The sequence below is a fragment of the Capricornis sumatraensis genome, chromosome 14 (genome assembly GCF_032405125.1).
Source record: "Capricornis sumatraensis isolate serow.1 chromosome 14, serow.2, whole genome shotgun sequence".
NCBI lineage: Eukaryota > Metazoa > Chordata > Mammalia > Artiodactyla > Bovidae > Capricornis > Capricornis sumatraensis.
Genome location: NC_091082.1, coordinates 88,038,994 through 88,051,409, shown reverse-complemented (window position 1 = coordinate 88,051,409; position 12,416 = coordinate 88,038,994).

The following is a 12,416-nucleotide window of genomic DNA, read 5'->3' as shown; positions in this document are numbered from 1 at the left end:
ACAGCGGGGAGGTGCCCAGCATGGGCTCAGCACACAGCCCCTGGGGCACGTGCAGGCAGGGGGAGAGGGGACACTCAGGAGGCAGGGGCGGTGTTCCGCACATCCATGCCGTGCGGCCCTGACACCCGAGCGTCCTGAGGAGAGGAGGGTGCCTCCTTCGCCCATGTCTAGGCTTGGAGAATGGCACTAACTTGCTTTGGGAAGGAGACCAGGAAATCCCAGAGGCCATAGGTCGGGGCTGGGTCGGGTCTCTCAGCACCCAGGACCCATCTTCTCCAGGATCGGGGTCGCCTTGATGGTAAGTTGCTGCAAGAGCATCTGTGGTACAACCCAGTGGCCGGCACTGTGACCGCAGGCGCCAACAGGACTCTCTGAGCAGCACTGGTTACAGTCAGAAAATTCCGGAGACCACCCAGAGGTCTGTTCACAAGAAAATGGGTGAATAAATGTTGGTAGTTTGTCATTTTTCTCTCTTACTACAATCTCTGCCTCTGTGCTGCTGCTAAGTTGCTCCAGTCGTGTCCGACTCTGTGCGGCCCCATAGACGGCAGCCCGCCAGGCTCCTCCGTGCCTGGGATTCTCCAGGCAGAAGTACTGGAGTGGAGTGCCATTGCCTTCTCCCTCTGATGAACTTCAAAGCAGAAAGCACGTGTTTATGTCAGACTGACAAACAAATACAATGTATTGTTTCAGGAACCAGAAACAGGAAGCACCAGGGGGATGACACACAAACCGAGGATGCGCTTGCCTTTGGGGAGAGACAGGGCCATGGCTGGAAAGGGACACACGGGGGCTCCAACAGCGCCTGCGATCACCTAGCTCCTTCTCATCGAAGTGCAGTCGCTTCGCAGTGCCATGTGAGTCTCAGATGTGCAGCAAGATGACCCAGTGACACAGATAAACAATTATTCTCTCACGTTCAGGTTATTTTCTGCTATGCATTATTACAAGATATTGAATTGCAGCCCCCTAGTTCATAAAATTAGAGGTTGGTTCAGGGAACGTTAGTGACTGTGAGCCTGCAGTGGCCACATCCCCTGGAAGAATCCAAGAAGACAGGGCTTGCCAGCCCAGGGACCCCTGCTCCAGGACAGGCGTTCTCAAGACGCCACAGCCAGCGGGAGGGGGAGCCCCTTTCTCTTCCCAAGGAAGACGCCAGGCTCTGGGATTCCCAGCCTCCAACTCCTGTCTACATAGGACATAAGGAAGCTCCTTTTTCCCCAGGAGCCAGAGTGGGGACTGGTGGGCCTCGGGCCAGGAGGGTTGTGAGTCAGCCTGACGCGTCAGTTCCCACATGAGGGGCAAGACCCACACCCTAAAGAATGCAGGGCAGTGGTTCCTGACTTTGGATTTTCCCAAATTAATACTTTTTAAAATATGAATATACAAATGGTACCATGGTGTTTTTTGAAGTAAGAAATTAAAAGACATTACCACCTCCTGTACTCCCACCCCATAAGTAAAACGTATTTGATACTAAAATAATGAAATTAAGACATGCATTACTTTCTCAGCAAAGGTCCGTCTAGTCAAGGCTATGGTTTTTCCAGTAGTCATGTATGGGTGTGAGAGTTGGACTATAAAGAAAGCTGAGTGCTGAAGAATCGATGTTTTTGAACTGTGGTGTTAGAGAAGACTCTTGAGAGTCCCTTGGACTACAAGGAGATCCAACCAGTCCATCCTAAAGGAAATCAGCCCTGGGTGTTCATTGGAAGGACTAATGCTGAAGCTGAAACTCCAATATTTGGGCCACTTGATGCGAAGAGTTGACGCATTAGAAAAGACCCTGATGTTGGGAAAGATTGAAGGCAGGAGGAGAAGGGGACAACAGAGGATGAGATGGTTGGATGGCATCACCGATTGGATGGACATGAGTTTGGGTGGACTCGGGAGTTGGTGATGGACAGGGAGGCCTGGCATGCCGTAGTTCGTGGGCTTGGAAAGAGTCGGACACGACTGAGTGACTGAACTGACTGACTGATGCATGCCTGAACAGAGGAGAATCCTTTTCACTGAGTACACTACCTTTACGGAAACTTCAAGGCCAGGCTTCCCAGCAAGCCGCGGAGCAGTAGGAGGTGGGGCAGAGATCCGATCAGAATCGCCATCTGGGAAGTTCTAACAGGAGGAACATGTGCCATCCGTCCGCCCTCACAGCCGCGTGCACAGGGGCACACACACCAGGCTCACCCCTTCCGATGGACACACACATGCACACACACGTGCTCACATGCACACACACACGCTCCTCCATGTGGCTCCGGCGTGGGAATGGCTGTCCTGGCGCCCAGCTGAGACCAGACTTCTCTGCTGAGCCCAGAGCCAAGGGTGGGCTCACCCTGCCCGTGTGACCGTGCAGCCCAGTGGTGCGGAGCCAGAGGGGTCACCTGCCCAGGCCCCCAGGCCCTGCCCTTGCCGCCTGCAGTGAGTCCAGCCCCTGGGTCTCAGCCCCGTTAGGGCCGTGGCCTTCAAGGAGCCACTCCATCTCTGCCTCCAGACACCGCAGGGCTCATGTTCTCCGGGACCCGCGGATCCACCAGGAAGTGTCCCAGGTGCAAGGCCGTCCGTTCCCTGTAACCACAGGCTACTCTGGGGGTCAGGAGAGGAGGCTGCCACCCCCCACAGTCCCAGCGGCCTGTCCCTGGCTGGGACAGCAGCCTGGTCACCCACCTGGAACGATGCTGGCCAGCCCGGAACCCTGCGGGAAGCCTGCCTCCCTTCGTGGGGGGCCACTGGGGCTAATGTTTAACAGGCTTCCTCCGTGGCGGGCCCTTCAGTCCCCATGGCCCTGGGCCAGAGCCAGCCCGCTGTGAGGGGACCTCTAGGCGGAGAGTGGGCTCGGCCTCCTGCCAAGAGGATACAGAGCTCGGGGCTGGCCGGAGCGCATGTGGGAGGCATTCCACCCCCGGGTCCTCAGGAGGACCCCCCACCCCCCACCCGGAGGCAGCGCTGCAGGTTTACGTCCCTGCTGGTGGGGGACCCTTAGCCCATCGGGGGCATTTGTGTCTCATTTGAATGTTTTCCCCTCTGTGGGGACAGGCAAACTCCAAGGTGTGTGTGTATTGCCCTTGGTCCCCGGCCACGTCCCTTCTGGAAAGTTACAGGTTGGGCTCTGTTGAGCCTGATCCCAGAAAAGGGTGACCCCCAGATCCCTGTCCCCAGCCTGCAGCTGTCAAACCCCAAAATTTATGTTGAATGACTTCAGCTCTCCAAGCCTCTGTTTGCTTATGTGTGAATGGATCTGAAGTAACAGGATCTGAGCCTTAGGTTTCCGTGAGAACGTAATGAGTGATGCTGACGAAGCGTGTTAGTCGTGACTAACAGTCTGGGCCCTTACAGACTAGATGGTTCAGTCCTGGCCCCTCGCTCAGGAGCCGTGACTTCTCTGCCTCCGTGTTCCCCTCTGGAGATTGGGGGGGGGTGCTTTTCTCAGGGGGTGTGAATGTCTGAGGAGTAATCAGGTGCGGAGAGAGGAGCCTGGCAAAGAGTGAGTGCTGCGGCCGCTGGTCTGACCCCAGCTCTGCTCTGCCTGTGGCCAGCCCGGGTCCCTGCAAGGTGAGTGGGGACTGGGTAGGCGTCTCTCCAGAGATCGTGCCTCCTTTCCAGTCCCTGCTGTGGCCACAGCCCGGCCCGCCCCATCCAGCCTACGGGGGACGCAGCAGGTAGCCGAGGTCTGGCCCCATCCCGTGGGCTCTCTGCACTGGGCATTTGCTCTGAGTCAGGCCTGGGTTTGTAGGGCAGGGTGGGGCCCAGTGCCTGGGACCCAGCTTGACAGTCAGCCAGCAAACTGAGAGCTGCCTCTGCAACCCCGGGGCCTCCAAGGGCAGAGGCAGGGATCACGCCTTGGACCCAGGCAGTCCGCAGGGGCCCTGGGGCAGGGAAGAGGTGCTGGGACTGCCTGGGTGTGAAGCGCAAGCCATGCTCTGTGGCGTGAACCAGCCCTGCCTGCCAGGCTCTGCAGCTAGGAGTGTGTGGGTGTGCGTGTGTCTCTGGGCGTGTCTGTGCCTAAGGGTTTCCGTGTTGTAGGAGCTGTTTCTTTGAGCACGTCTGCCTCTCTGCCCACCCAGCTCTTTGCAGCCAGGACCGAAGCAGGATTCTCCCCAGCTCCTCCAGGCTGCTGTCCCTCGGGCGCCGGCAGGTAAACAGGAGCCAGGCCCTGCCCCAGGGCCCCGGGCGCTGCACTTTGCTCCCAGCTTCGAGCATTTATGGCAGGTAGCACACTGGGAGCAGAGGGCAGAGCAGGGACTCACAGGCAGGCGGAGGGCTTTGCACTCAACCCAGCCTCTCCTGGGACCGGTGCTGGGCGGCCAAGAAGCCCAGGGCCAGGGCAGGGAGCAGCCACTCCCCGAAGGATATAGCTCAGGATTCACATGACACCACCCGGAAAAGCCAGACCCTCCGAGCCCAGACGCTGGTCCCCGCCCCATGGGCCACTATCCCCGGTGTGCATGGGGTGCCTCCAGACCCCTACTCCATCGCAGCAGACTTCCAGCCCGCACTGGACTTGGTCCAGCTGCCTGAGGGGTGGAGAAAGGACTTCACCTAGAGGACAGACCCCTGACTGCCCCACCTTAGGAAGAATCAGTCCCGGGGCACACTGCCTGTCAGAAGTGTGAAGGGAAATCGGGCGGGGATTCCGCCGGCAGATGGCACGCTGGCCGGAGGTGGGACAGAGAGTCCAGGGCAGGGTAAGGGGCCCCCCCTGGTGGCCGGGCCTCCAACTACCAGGCGTCCCCTTGGCTGAGCCAGGGGCTCCGCCCGAGGGTCAGGGACACCAGGGTACCCGTACAGGGGGCCTGGGGAACGGCCCTGCGGAGCGGCAGGGCCGGGGGCTGAAGTGGGGAGCCCCTGAGTACTGACGGCCGGAGGTCAGGCTGCACTGAGCTGAGCCCTCGGGGTGAGGCTGCGCTGTGTGAAATCCCCTTAGCGTGCCTCTGTGTGTGTCTGCCCGAAGCCCGCACGGCCTCCCCGCCTCCCCTCCCCTGGGTACTCACAGCCAGAGCCGCGGGGGATCAGGACACTGGCTTTAATGCGGGGCGGGGTGCGGGGGGGGGGGCGGCGTGACGCCTGGGGGCAACAGGCACAGGGGCCCGAGACCCGCAGGCGCCCACCCGCCAGGCGAGGTCTTCACCCCAACCCTGCCAGGGTCGCTCAGCAGGCAGGGAGCCGCGGCGCGGGGCGGGGCGGCGGCGAGCAGGGCTGGAGGGCGGGGCGGGCGGGGAGCCCGGAGCGCAGCGGGGCCAGCAGCCTGCAGAGATAGAGGAGCAGGGCCTTCAGCGCCAAGCTGGGCCTCAGCTCTCAGCCGGGCCGGAGCCCTCCCACACCCCCTGCCCCACGGGGTCCCGGCCCCGCCGGGCCGGGTGTCCCCTCCACGTCTGGCGAGTCATCCTCAGCGCCGAGCTCGACTGCACCGTCAGCCCCTGACTTGCTCTCCCAGCGTCTGCAACCCCACTGCACCCTCGAGGACTTCACCCCTCCAGGGGGCTTCTCCAGACGACGGGGCTGTGGACAGACCCTGCCTGTCACGTGTCCCCCGGCTCGCCCACGCAGGGTGCCACCTGGCCTGGCTCTGTGCCTTCTCCAGCATTTTCCTGGGAGAGTGGGCGGCCCTGTCTCTCTTGGACCACTGCGGGGCACTTTGCAAGAGGCAGTTAAAAGTGCTTGTACTTTTGGAAAGTCAGAGCCAGAGGGTCCTGGGGACCACTGAAGCCCAGGTCCTAAGCTCTTACATCAGAGTCATCCAGGGGCTGCCCCGCCCCAGAGTCTGGGGCCCAGAGGGCCTGGGAGGGGCCAGGTCATCGTCACCCAAGGTGGTGCTGGGTGCACACCTGGGCAACCACGGAGCTGACACAGCCCCGTGCAGGTGAGGGGGCAAGGGCCCGAAGCAGGAGTGACGTGTCCAGACCACCTGGGGACCAAACCGAGCCCAGCTCAGGGCGCTCTCCTCAGACCACAAGGCCCAGCCCGGGGGCACCACCCTGGAGTCCCTGCTGCCCTGGGGGCGGGGCCGGGAGCAGGAGGCTGGCCCTGGGGGCGGGGCCGGGAGCAGGGGGCTGGCCCTCCGTACCTCTACTGGGTGGTCGGGGACTTGGCGGCATCGAACATCTTCTTGCGGCCCTCCATGCCAGACATGGCCTCCACGTTCTTCCTCCAGTCGCCCACCTCCACGGGCCGTTCCTGCGAGGGCCACACACGGAGACTGAGCGCCGGCCCGCCAGGCGCAAGAGAGACTGGGCGATGGGCAGTCAGCCTGTCCTAGAAGGCGGGGCAGCCCCAGCCCTCCTTCCCCCAGAACAGGGCGGGGAGCCCCCCGTCCCCAGTCTCCCAGGGGTTCTGGAATGTTCTGCCAGGGGGCGGGGCTCCCCCAGGGGCTGCAGGGCCGGCGGCGTTGGTGCGGGTGGGGCTTACCTTCTCTGTGTCCTCCTTCTTCACGGACTTGAGGTTGGCGCGCAGGTCCATAGACACCTTGTGCTTGGAGCCCAGCAGGGCGCGCAGCATGGCATCCGCGGAGACGCGCACGCGCCGCAGCGGGGGGCGCTTGAACTTCCCGCGCAAGTCCAGCACCTTGAGCTTCAGGTCTTTGATCTGCAGGGAGCAGGTGGCTCAGGGCTCCGGGCCAGGCCCCCAGGGACGCCCGTGACCACCACCACCTCATGGACAAACACCTATGTTCCATCCGATGTTGCTGGCACAGGGGTGGGTGGATCTCGGACGGGGAACAGACGGATGTGTCGTTTGGAAGCCCCGTTTGGAGTCTGGGGCAGGGGGCGGGGCACGTCCTCCTATTCCCGCTTCTAACAAGTCCCTCCCGGTGAGCCTTCAGAGCAGGCCACTGAGGGCAGGGCCACGCCCCAGGGTGTTTCCAGAGTGCAGCCTCGGGAGGGAATTCTGGGGAGATCCATGACCCGCAGACTAGCGGTCCTCCTCCGGTCCCTCCCCATGGCCCTCTGCGTGGACAGGCTCCCACAAGCTGCCCACCCCAGGCGCAGGAGCCCTGCCTCTGCCTCCCACCCACCCCCCTGGAGCTGACGCCCCCACGCCCCACGCCAAAGGAGCGCTGAGCGCCAGAGTCGGGGTCAGGGACAGGCTGTCCCAGGCCCGCTGCTGTGTGACCCGGGCCGAGGTTCCCAGCCTCGCTGAACCTCAGGGCCCTCATCTGTCAGGTGCGGATAAAAGCACCGCTTGGTGCACAGGCACGCAGGGTGATCACAGGCGCAGTGCACCGGAAGGCCGTGCCCAAGGGGAGCTGTCATCGCCAGGCTGTGAGGATGTGTGTGGGTGAGCAAACGGGGGCTGCTCTCCCACCGCGGAGCCCGCCCGGTGGGCTGGAGGAAGTCGTGCCTTTCATCAGTGAGACCGTCCTGCCCCGCCATCTCCAGGGCTGGGCGTCTGCAGTGGGAGGTGGGCCCGGCCCACACCTGCCAGTCAGCGGCCCCAGCCTCCCAGCCGCTCACCTCCCTGGTGTTGTGCAGGCACTTGGCCTCGATGTCGTATCGCTCCTCGTCCACCACCTCCACTTTGGCGTGCAGGTCACGGCACAGGTCCTGGGGAAGCAGGGAATCGGGAAGGGAGACTAGGAGAGCTCAGCCTTCGAACCTTTTTCTGCCCCTCAGCCTGGGGCCCTTGGCCACCTCCCACCCTCGGCTGTTGGACCCCGAACTCTGAATGGAAGCCCTTTGTTTTCCTTTCTGAATGTACTTGTTATCACCAGAAACTTTTCTTATGATAAAAAGAATATGTTAGTTGTAAAATTTTGAAAACTGTGTATTAACCAAAAATGATCAAGTAAGAATATTTAATGAGACTAAATAAAGTAAGAATACTGCCACCAACTGGAGGGAACCATGGATGACACCCTGATTCACTGCTGTTCACTCGCTAAGTCATGTCTGATTCTGACCCCGTGGACCGTAGCCTGCCAGACTCCTCTGTCCATGGGATTTCCCAGGCAAGGATGCTGGAGTGGGTTGCCACTTCCTTCTCCAGGGGATCTTCCTGACCCAAGGATCGAACCCACATCTCTTGAGTCTCCTTCATCGGCAGGCGGATTCTCTACCACTGCACCACCTGGAAGCCTTGGTTTACGGATGGTCCCTGGTCTAAGGATGGTTCAACTTATGATGGTGGTGGTGAGGCACTGATGCACGTTCAGCAGAAACCATCCTTGGAATTCTGGATTTTCACCTTCCTCAGGCTGACATGCGGTGCCAAGCAGGGCAGCCCCATGCTCACGCAGGGAACCGTCAACACACTCAGAGCCATTCGTACCAGACAACCACTTCTCATCTTCAGTGAATAACAGGATATATTCAACTCTCCATCATTATATAGGCTTCCTGTTGGCCGATTTCACCCACCTGTCGGCTGTGTGAGTGCCCTGCACGTGTTAAACTGGGCCAGGCAAGCTGTGATGTGCGGTGGGTGAGGTGTCGACCACTCACATTCACACTCGGATACCTCACCTGACAGTGGTCTATCAGCCCATAGCCACGGCCTAGTCAAAGGAGATCTGTTTCCTTCCAGCCCCTTTGCCCTGCAGTCACTGATATCTACCCTCTCATTACTGTTAGGGAAACTTTAAAGCCATCTGCAGGGGAAGCCAGGCAAGGCTGGAGAAGCGGCCTCCCCACCGTGCTGCCCACCTGCCTGCTGGGCTCCTTAGGCTGGCCTGCGCCCCCCTTCCCGTCACCTGTCGGGGCCCCTCTCCCCCCGTCCCCACCCCCCGCCACGCCCCGTGCCCACCCTGCCCGCCCCCGCCCCCACCCTCACGCCGTCACCCACACGATGTCACCTGCTCACCTCCACCGCCACGCCGTCACACCCCCACGCCCCGCCCCCCACCCCCATGCCGTCGCCCGCTCGCCCCCACCTGCAGGGCGCTGAGCGACAGCCCGCGGGTCTGCAGCGCGGGGACGCGCTCCGCCAGGTAGCGCTTCTTCTCAGCCTCGCGCTCCTCGAGCTCCTGATCCCAGCACTCCTTGGCTCTGGCCAGCATCAGGCTCTGCGCAAGGCGGGGCCGAGCCGGATGAGCATCAGGGAAGGCGGGCCCGAGCTGGGCCGGCCCTGGCCCCGCCCCTGAGGAGGCACGTGTGCACAAGGCGGCGGTACCTGCCAGGCATGTGTGCACCACGTGAGACCAGACCCTGGGACCCATCTGACCACGTGGGCGCTCGGCCCCCCGGGCCTGACTGCCCTTCCGCCTTCCTCTTATCATTTCCCATCCTTGTGGGACCCAGAGCGCCTGAGAGAGAAACACTCAGCAAAACAGAGGCAGCCCTTTGTCCCCACGAGGGGTCCGGCCTCCCCCCAGGCCCCGATCTCAGGCTCTGGGCTCCGCCGGCCGCCTCCGCTGAGCCTCCGTTCCTCCGCCATCTCCCCTTCCCCCGCCACCCCAGTCTCAAAGGAGCCCAGCACCCCTCTGCCTCCCCAGCTGTCTCCCCCAGGGCCGGGAACCCGCTCACCTTCAGCAGGAGTTTGCGGGAGGCAGTGATCTTGGGTTTTCTCTGAGAAGGAGGAGGAGGAGAGACAGCTGAGGCAGAGGGTTAGAACCAGAAACCTGGTCGAGCACTGCCCGACCACCCTCAGCACCCAGAACCCCTGCCTCAGGGTCCCTTAAGTGCCCATCTGCGATTTAACCCCTCAGATTCAGAGACTCAGCCCCCTGACCAATGCGCTGGATCCTGCAATACGCCGTGCGGGCCCTGGGGTCTGCGCACCCCTCCCTCATCTGTGAATCAGGGGACTGAGACACCCCCGCCCCAGGCCAGCAGAGGGACTGTAGACAGCGTGAGGTTTGGACAACCACAGGCCTCGGGGAGCAAGGACGGCCCGCATCTCTGGGGGCAACTCCACCTCACTTCAAAGAAACAAGCTGTGAGTTCCTCAGTGAAGAAGCTTGCCGCTTCAGTCGTCAAACTTTTGGCTGATGTCAACACTATCCACATAATCGCTCTCAGAAAACAATATTTTCTCCCCTTATTAAAAATCTTTGCCGTCTCTTGCTGACTAGACACTTCCTAACAGGTCTCAGCCCTGTAGGTGCGTTCTCCAGGGAAGCAAAGGGGCCACTCCACCCCTGAGTCCCAGGTCTCCTGCCCCCTCTGGACACAGGTGGTCATGAACCCCACCCCAGCCAGCAGCTACTGGGCTGACCCCAGACCACGGCTTGGTTTGCTGTTCCTGTGTGTGAAGTGGAAGTGATGGGCCGTGAGCAGCCCCCAGGGGAGCAAATGAATGGGCTTTGGAGCCTGGAGCAAGCTTCTAATCCGCCGTTCAGTGTGGTCTGTCTCCTCCTCTGGGAAAGCCTGGGGTCTGACTGGGGTCCAGTCAGTGTGGTTGCCAGGGGTGGAATGTGGCTAAGGTCATCGCCAGCCTCAGCGTCCACTGTCCCTCACCCTTGGAAATGCTTCCAAGCAGTGCTGTCTCCCCACCACGTGGGGGGCTTGGGGCCACCTTGCACTCCCCACAGACTCACACCCATACAAGCCTCAGAGACACTCAGAGATTCCCACAGCTGCTGAAAGCCAGGCTTTCCGATTCTCACTGAGAACCTCTGCCCAGCGTCTGTCCATTGTTGCTGATTTCTGTCGGCCAGCCCTGGGTCCACAGCTGCCCACTGCAGTGCCCACCTTGGCTGAACAGAGCCTGTGTCCTTAGCAGCCTGAACAGACCAGGACCACCGCGGAGGCGGGGCAAAGACCTGAGGGGCGGGGCAAGGACCCTGGCTCATCCCTCAACATCCCATTGTGGGGGGTGGGGTGGGGGGCGGTGTCGGTGGGGCGTCCGAGGAGGATCTCCTCCCACCCTGCAAGTGTGGCTTTGCCCAGGACCTGCTTTGCAGGGACAGGATGGCCCGCCAGGGCTGGAGCACTCTCAGACCCAGAGAGGCAGAACTGCTGGGTGGCCAGCGTGGGTGCCGTCACTCTGGTCCCAACCTCAGGACCACCTTCAGGGAGGGGCGTCATGCACAGGGCCCTCCGCCCCCCCCCCCCCCCCCGCCCTGCCCGGACCTTGAGGAGCCCCACATCCAGGGAGTTTGCTCAGCCACTGGACACCCCTTCCCCAAGCCTTGACCCAAGCCCTCTCCTCTCCCCAAATGTCCACCCAGCACCCCAGCACCCAACTGAAGACTCAACCAGGGCGAAGATACCCAGGGTCTCACTCACCTCGCTGCGGGCGTCCGTCACAGGAAGGCCAGGGGCAGAGGGGGGAAGAAAACAGAGTCAGTGTGGACAGTGCTCAGCTTCCGGTGGGGAGAACGACAGGGACGGGGGACCGGGCCACAGGAACAGGCTGGGACAGGGCCACGGGGACGGGAGCAGGCCACGGGGACGGGGGGCCACAGGGAAGGGGGCAGGGCCATGGGGACAGGCTGGGAGAGGGCCACGGGGATGGGGGGCCACAGGGACGGGGGCAGGGCCACGGGGACGGGGGTGGGGCCATAGGGACAGGCTGGGACAGGGCCACGGGGACGGGGGGGCAGGGCCACGCAGACACGCTGGGACAGGGCCACGGGGGGGGCAGGGCCACGGGGATGGGGGGCCAGGGCCATGGAGACAGGGGGCAGGGCCACACAGACAGGCTGGGACAGGGCCATGGAGACAGGGGGCAGGGCCACACAGGCTGGGACAGGGCCACGGGGACGGGGGGCAGGGCCACGCAGACAGGCTGGGACAGGGCCATGGGGACGGGGCCCAGAGAGAATGCAGACAACACACAGAGGGGCCACTCCAAGGAGTAAAAGCCACAGGCTCCGTGGGCTGCTAGAGCCCCTCGCTGGGAAACACCAGTCATCTTATGGTGAGGAGGATGGGGTCCTCAAGGGGGCCCGGGCTGTGAAAGCTTCTGTCCTGGGTGCTCAGACGGAAGCTCAGCCAGAACCTCCCCAAGCTTTGTTCACCTACTTGGTGATACTGTCACGGCTTGCGGTCCACCCATTTCACCAGCACAGACAGACTCTGAGGGGCAGGCCATCGGGGAGGAGTTCTGCTCAAACCCTGGGAGCACCTGTGGGGCCCTGGGGACCCCAGCATGCAGCACTGTCCCTGTTTTAGGGTCTGGCCTCCCGGGGAACTGCTTCAGGCACTGAACAGGTGATCTGAAGCCTGCGGCAAACGGACACACCTTCTCTGACCCCGGGAAGGCGCAGGGGACTACTTACACTTCCGGCATGGTGACGGGCGGTTGGCACCTGGGGCAGAAGGAACCGCTGATGAGTGAGACACACCAGCCCTGCCCCACCCGCACTGGCTGGGCCTGGGGCTGCATCAGCCGCCCAGCCTGGGAGAGACGGTCCACAGCAGGAAAAGGCACACCGCCCCCCAGTGGGTCAGGAGGCGGCACACACTTGTCCGTTCACTCTTTTTGTCTACCCATTTCCTCCTTCATACAAGGGGACAGAAATCTCATGAAGGCAA